This window comes from Alligator sinensis, unplaced genomic scaffold (genome assembly GCF_000455745.1).
Source record: "Alligator sinensis unplaced genomic scaffold, ASM45574v1 scaffold634_1, whole genome shotgun sequence".
Taxonomy (NCBI): Eukaryota; Metazoa; Chordata; order Crocodylia; family Alligatoridae; genus Alligator; species Alligator sinensis.
The window spans coordinates 428,864-436,807 of NW_005842558.1; the positions used below are offsets into that span (position 1 = coordinate 428,864).

Sequence of the window (7,944 nt, forward strand, 5' to 3'; positions counted from 1 at the left end):
TGCAGCGGCCAGGGAGAACTGGAACACCCCCCCGGGAGGGTCCCCGCAGCAGCTGTATCCTGCCCCATCCGCCTGGACCAGAGAGGAGGGGGCCATGGGCCTGGCTGGGTGGGGACATCCAGGCATCATGGCAGAGGCACCAGGGGGATTGATGTCAGGCCGGACAATATTTGATGTCATATTTGATGTCAGAGGCACCAGGGGGATTTGATGTCAATTTGATGCTAAGAAGTCCCAGGGCTCTCCCAGGTGCTGCCATTCCCCTACAGAGCTGATGAGGACCGGGACTAATGCACACGCTGCCAGAGCCCAAGGGACTCAGCAGGGATCAATCAGACATCCTCCCTGCAGGCCCAGGGCACTGAGGATCCAGCTCTGAATCCATCTGTGGTAACATATCACATCCAGCCAACCAAAACGCTCCACAAGGAAACCCCCACCCGCCCTTCTGCCCCGCAGGGCTCAGCCCCTCACAGCTGGTGTTGTCATGGGTCTGGTGCAGGGGGACGGCACTATCCCTCTGAGCACCAGCATGCAGCCAGGCAGGGCTGGGCAGGAAATGGCCCTTTCCTCTCAGAACAGCTCTCCTGGAGCTACATAATCCGGCCGAACCCTCCCTGCAAGGACTGGCTAGGGCTGCTCAGGGAATTCACCTCAGCCATCCCCAGGCCCCGCTGGCAGCTGCTGCTGGGAATGCTCCAAGGCTGGGACTCATGCACCAGCACAAACTCCTCTGGGAAGTGAACCCCCTGCGCATGTCCCCTCCGTCTGGGCTGGGACTGCCCCTTCCCCCTGGGACTGCCCCCTCTGGCTCCAGTCCCAGCTCCAAGTGTCAGGACCTGAGCATCAAGCAGCAAAACCCAGAGTGAGTGAAACACAGGACACTTCTGTACAGCAAAGGCACCCCTTTCCCAGGATTTGGGCCACTTGGGCTGGGGCACAGGCCTCTGAGCCCAGCTCTGGCCCTCTGGGAACATGCACACAAGGGCTCCGATAACCCAGCTCCACAGCTTCCCCTGCAGCACCCTCTCCCCTTCCCCTGCCTTTTACCCTAGAACCATTACAAGAAATAATGGCCATTACAAGAAATAATGGCCACAAGCTAGCAGAGAGCAGATTTAGACTGGACATTAGGAAGAACTTCTTCACAGTTCGAGTGGCCAAGGTCTGGAACGGGCTCCCAAGGGAGGTGGTGCTCTCCCCTGCCCTGGGGGTCTTCAAGAGGAGGTTGGATAAGCATCTAGCTGGGGTCATCTGAACCCAGCACTCTTTCCTGCCTATGCAGGGGGTCGGACTCGATGATCTATTGAGGTCCCTTCCGACCCTAACATCTATGAATCTATGAATCTATGAGACAGAGCCCCTGGAAGTGCCCCTTACCCAGGGATCCCGTCAGAGCCTCCTGCAGTTCGTCCTCCCCAGGGAAATCCTGGATTCCTTCTCCAGCTCAAGGAACTCGGGGACTGGATACAGAGGCGTCACCTCCTCGGCCCTGCAAAGACATGAGGGTAATTATTCCTCTCACTCCTCCACCAGAAGCTCCCACTCCCTCGAGGCCGCAAAGGGAAATAGGTGGGAGCTGTGGACAGGGCAGTCAGTGCTGGTGCAGGCTGCTGACTCCCAGCCCGGGGCACTGGGAGGTGAAGCTGATACTCAGAAGGCTTCAAACAGAGCTATTCCAGCAAGTCTGAACCAGCAAGCCCTTCTTGTGCAGCCACAGCTCACACCAGCAGAGCAGCGCTGTGCCCTGTACGGCTTGTACCAGTGTCAGGGGAAAAGCTGTACTGGGAAAGAACTGGTTTCTGGCGTAATAGAGTCTGTCCCAGGGCTTTTGCCTAGAGAACTGCTCTGTAGGGGTGGAGATGTTCACACCTCTAACAGACCCTGGCCTTGGTCCATTTGCAGAGAAAATGCAGACCAGGCAGTGACAGCCTGATCCCCCGACATGTGTCCTGACCACAGGCCCCTCTGGGACAGGGAGTGGCTGCTCCTGGGACTGGCCCCATTCTCCAGGCCCAGCTGCTTCGCAGTTTCACTCTCGGCTTCCAAACAGCCAGTCCCTGGTGAGGTCTCTGTCCACAGGCATTGTCCCACTGGCACCTGGGCTGAGACACTTTGCTGTCTCTCTACAACCCCCTGAGACTTTCAGCCATTAGAGGCCAGGTCCCAGCCAGGCCCCCCGCCAGGGAGGGGCTTATTCAGCCCCAGGCTGTGGAGAATCTCCTACGCTGGTTGGGTTGCAGAGTGGCAGCAGCAACCCCAGGGCCACAGGGATGGAGAAGGCAGGACCAGGTGGGTGCCGATGGCTGAGGCTGCAGCCTTGTCTGGGCAAATGGGAGAAGAGGGGCAAAATGAAACTCAGCTGTACCTGCCCACAGCGCTTCCACCACCCTGCAGGGGATGAGACACAGAACAGAGTCACTGTCACTGCCCAGCACAGCCCTTCCTTGTGCTACCAGGAGCACAGCCCCTCTCACACCTACTCTTCTTCAGGGACGCAGGACTAGAGCAGGAACAGGAACAGCATTTCACCACCCTCCCCTGCCTCCCCGACTGCCCGAACCCGTCTCCCTGCAGCTCCAGTCCTGGGGCCCTGCATGTGTTACCAGATTTGCCCATTACTTTGGGGTGTGTTTATTAGGGATATGTTTCTAGGGTCTTTGTAATTTTATTAGTGTGCTGCTTGTGTTACTTGTTTCTATACGGAGCTGTATCTCTCCCTTCTGCAAGTCCTCCCCCCCCAATGGAGCTATCTTGCAGGACTCAGTCTCAATGGGCTGGGTTCCTCCAGTCACCAAATCAGTCATACACACAAACACGCACAGATTAACGTGACACACCTGACCCGGCCGGGTTGATCAGCATGGACAGGCTGACACCCTCATATGCCAGGAATCAGTTCATCAGAGCAACAATACACTGCAGTCAGACACAAGCACACGGGTGAACAGAATCCCTCTGCATCCGGCTGGGTGTCCAGCTGACCCCCTCGTGGGCCAGCATTCAGTTCATAAGGGCACGTCTGAGTCAAACTGGGTTAATCAGCCTGTACAAGCTGATCCCCTTATGTGTTTCAAACTCAGTGCATCCCAGTCTTTTGTCCTAACTGTCCTAGTAGAGTTAGCCTCTTGCTGAGCAGACCCCAAAGTTTTTCTCAGCTTCACAGGGATTTTTAGCTTAGGTAAAAGAAGCGTTGCTACAGAGCAAGTGGGGAAGGAAAAGTAAAGGAAAAATACACCCAGTTACCACCAGTTTAACTATAGAAGTTATTTATTGCTAAGTATGTGAAATATATAATGGTCCTAGTAGTAATAGACATGCAAAGGAAAACAAACACAAACAGTTACAATGCTACCCTGGGTTCACTAAGTATTTGGGGAAACTTAGCTCAAGCTTAACTAATACAGTTCAGGTTCAGAAATCTATGCCTAGAGAGAAAAGAGACAAGAGAGAGACAGAGCTGGGGTCTCACCAGACCAAGGCACTCAGGTTGCAATGCTGACAGGTGAAGTCCTTAGCGCAATCCTTGAAGGGAGACGATCTGTTTCTTCCAGCTTCTCAGGAACAACAGCGGATGGTGTCAGAGAGATTTCTCCTCTTGAAGCACAACTTTGCTTTTTTTTTTTTTTTACTGATTTTTATACCCTCAGTTCAGCTTCTTCAAAGCAGTCTTTTAATAGTGTAAATCATTGTCTTTTCTCTTGACAAGGGGTTATCTGGTTTGGAACATCTCAAGAAACTGACTGATAACCAGGAAAAACATCAGTTTTTAAGGAGTAACCAGACACTTAGGAGGCAGCTTGAAATTCTTATGGGTAGCAGATATACTGATGGGATACCTCATTGTTTCTTCAGAAACAATAGATAGCTTGCAGCATCAAAGTTTTGTATTTTTACCTGTTGTCAATAGGCCTCAGCTTAGCATGACTTTTCCTGATCTTACTAAAAGGGATTGATTACCTGAAGTGTTCATAAACTTTGTGGGGAGGACTTCCATCAGTCATCCCAGGAAAGTATGACAATATTGTGGTTAGGGCTCCAAAGGGCTGGATGCTGTGATGAACCCTTTACCATTGTTCAAATGTTGCCCATACCCCCTCTGACTCGGTCTCTTGCCTCAGCATTCCCTAACCCAGCAACCGAGTTTTAGCCAATCAAGTTTAAATAGGCCTCCCATAGTGGGACCGGGGAATGTACAGCCCAAGAAGCCTATTAAACTTTACTTCTGCTTAGGTCTGGTTAGATGAGGGCGGGGGGGTGGTTGGGGCCAGGGGGAGTCCTTTGTAAATCCACATTAGAATTGGTCTGATAAATGCTGAGCTGGGTGTGTGTAAATGTGGGTTGATTAGCATTGGGAGCACAGATTCCCCATCATGCAGTGCTCCCCTGCTTCTCTGATCCCAGAATTCACTGCAGTCTTTGCTTCAGGTATTCTGTTCTCCATCTCCCATTTAAATGAATGGTCATCTGGTTCCAGCTCGGATGCAAATGAGACCTAGGGCAGTTGTTTCAATCTTGTCACCCTGATCTGGAGGGCTTTGGGTGCGTCTCCCACTGTATCTTCATTGTCTTTCACAATCAGTTCTTGTTCAGGTAGAGGGGGGGGGGGGGGAAATTCTTTGCGAGTCAGACAGGCTGCGTCCTGTGCCAGGGTTCCCCAAGAACATGGAGCTGAGATGTAACTCATGCACCACAATGTACCCCCTACCCTGCATCAACCTAGGAGCTCCCTGGGACTTAGAGGCCATCGCCTCTCTGGCCTGGGCACTGGGGCACATTTGACCCAGTCTCACCTGCTGGAGCTCAGGCATCAGCTGCTGACACTTCCCCTCCAGCTCCATGATCAGAGCACTCAGGTGGGCAGCATTTTCCTCCCTCCTCCTTACAAACTCCATTTCCAGCTCTCCCAGCCAGGCTAGCAGGACACACACATGTTCAGCCAGGAGCTGGCTCAGCCCCTCACACCTGAGCACCACCAGCCACCTCTCCACCTCTCTGTCTCTGGGGTGGGCAGAGCAATGCAGAGGCAGGGCAAGGCCATGGGGGAAGAAGTGGGAAACAGAGGGGAAGAAGAACAGGGAACTGGACACTCAGGGGAGATGGCCCTGAGCTTTTTCCAGGCTGCAGAGAACACCTCATTCCCACCCCACAGAGTCCAGCCCAGGGCATTTCTGGGGGGATGCAGCCCTGCCAGTCCAAGAGGGAACTTTCTCACAGCCCCCAGACATCCCAGCACTCCAGCTGCAGCAGGACCCCCATGACCCAGGGGTTTGCAGGACAGGGCCCTGAGAGCACAGCACTGTCTCGACTCATCCATAACGCAGGACCAGACGCTGTTCTTCTTATGGCAGTGTAAACCCTAAGGATCCTCCTTGATTTCAGTGCTGGCACTCCTGATTTACACTAGGTGAAATAGTAGATTGAGCTCTTAAGTGTTCATTTGACCCCAAACCTCCTCCCAATGCCACAGACACAGAGCAGCAGCCAGCCCCCCACCCTGCTGCCCTCCCTGTGCTGGGCACCTACCAGGAGCCTTTCACTCTCCTGCTCCCAGGGGCATTTCAGGCCCTGCAGCTCCTCTCTTTGCTCCCTCAGGCACTCCAGGCGGCTCCAGATTCGCTCCTGCAAACACAGGACGTGTCTCTGGTGCCTGGTTTGGGGCCCTTGGCTTCTGCCCAGCAATAAAACCCTCCCTGCACAGAGCAAGGCTGCGTGAGCACTGCCCACAGCTCTGACCCCCAGAGCGAGTGCCCTGAGCTCCAAAGAGACTGTGGCCAGAGAGGCTGGACCTGCCCAGTCCCTCCCCACAATCACTATCTCCAGCCATATGCCTGTGCCCATTCTTGGCAGTTCCTGGCTCTAGTCCAGGCTGATCAGACACACATGGGGATTACCTGACTGCAGAGCAGCTGGAGCTGTGACTTCCAGGTCCCAGACAGCTGTTGGCTATGTAACCCTTCTACCAGGCACCAGTGGGCAGCAACAAGGGCTCGGTTCGATTTGGGGGTACTAAATATATTTTACCTCAGCTTGAGCCCCCACCCAGACTACCTGGGAAACACAAAGTGAATCACAAGGGTGTCCAAAGAAACAAAGAACCTTTCCCTTGCAAGCAGTATGGACATAAACCCCTGATTTATTAGAGACAAACGCCAAAACACAAAATACAGTTAAAAACACTAAGTTCAAAGTATACCGTGTAGTACCCCTACCCCTATTGGGGAATCTTTGACCCAGGCCTTGCAGTCTGAGAGTGGGAGAGTCTCGACCCAAAAGAGGTTAGTCCTCGGGAACGCGAGTGTGTCATTTCGGGGTGCTGTCTCCCTCTGCGTTGCAAAGGGCCCTTCATTTAGTTGATGCAACTTCGCTTAGCTGCTGGGGAGCACTGATCTCTGCTCCTGCCTGGGTGACTGTGGGGTGTGCTATTAGCTCCTGCCCTGGATTCTTAGTCCAAACCCCACACAGCTATGCCGATTTGAACCCGTATCTTCTGTGCCACCTGGCCTCAGGTTCCAGCAGGCTTTCCAGCGTCCTCCCCCTCAACTTTTCTTGGGGATCCAGGAGGAAAAGAGACCTCTCAACCCAGGTGGCCTGAAACTTAAATAACATTTCTGACATCACTACAGGGTCCCAATCAGAAGCATCATCATTTGAACACTGCTAATGCAGACCAATCAATTCAAAGGTGGTCAGTGCTTCTGGTGAAGTGGCCAAACTGGTTCCACAGAGTCACCAAACTGGTTCCACAGGTTCCTTGGAAGAAATCTTAAGACAATGATGGTCTGGACACACAGAGAGAAGGGATGTGATCCCCTTCCAATCCCAGCAAAGGCACAAGATACAGCAAATATGACAGCACGAACAAGATACACACTACCATGAAAGCAGAACACACTTACAGTACAAAATGACTTGTACATTTTGTCTGTGCGACACCCACTTTGTAGTCCTGGGCGGCCTCCTCGATGGGAACCACAGTGTGAGCTCAGTGCACCCGGCATCTATCACACACCATGCAGATGGGGACTTCGTTCTCCTGGCAGAAGAGCTTCAGAGCCTCTTGGTACCTCCCACACACGCGCTGCCCCTCCAGGCTCCCTCCCTGCCTGCAGCCTCACCAGCATTGCCCAGCTGCCTGTTGGGCCTCAGGTTTCTCTGTGAGGCCGTTTCCCTGCACCAGGGGCAGCAGATATTTAGCTCTGCCTCCCCCCACTACTGGCTGATGCAGGTAGGGCAGAAGTTGTGCCCACGCTCAGTAGACACCGGATCCGTAAAACAGTCTATAAACACACAGCGCAAGTCACCTCCTCCTGGGAGCTCCCGGCCAGGTCCCCAGCATCCATGGCTCCTTGCTCCTGGGAACAGCAGATACAAATGGGTTTCACCTCCCTGAGCGCAGCAGCCTGGGGCAGGGCAGGGCCGGGCCGGGCCTTTCCAGCAGGGTCCGGGCAGACTCCAGGGCTCCAGCCCCTGGGCCCACAGGGAGAGCCAGGGCAGGGGAAGGGTTAACACCAGCCCTTCCCCAAACACAGACCAGGCCCAGGTAGACAAAGCCTTGGCTGGGATGATCCAGGTGGGGCTGGTCCTCCTGTGAGCAGGGGGTTGGACTAGACATGACCTCTGCTGCCAGCTGCGGGTGAGGTGGGCCTGCCTGGGGCACCAGGAGTCTTCCCAGGGGCTCCTGAGTTCAGTAGTGAAGCATAAGGCCGCGCGGGAGCTCACCACTGCGTGCGTCCTGGGCTGAGCTGCCCCGCGCCCAGCTGGGTCCATGTGTGACACCCCCAGCGTTTGTGCCCAGCCCCTGGGCCCTCACCAGTGTACCCCGTGGCCTCCCAAGTGCGCACCACCCCTCCAATGCGCCCTTCAGCGACCTGCAAACCCAGGCCTTGCCCTCACCCAAGATGGCCGCCTCCTGGCTTCGGCTCCCGGCCAGGCCCCGCCCCT

General features: G+C 54.6%; 1 pseudogene; it reads right to left on the reverse strand.

Moving 5' to 3' along the window:
• The window catches only part of LOC106722699, a 14,108-nt pseudogene extending 6,765 nt beyond the window's left edge, over positions 1-7,343 (reverse strand).
• Positions 7,344-7,944: the final 601 nt, after the last annotated feature.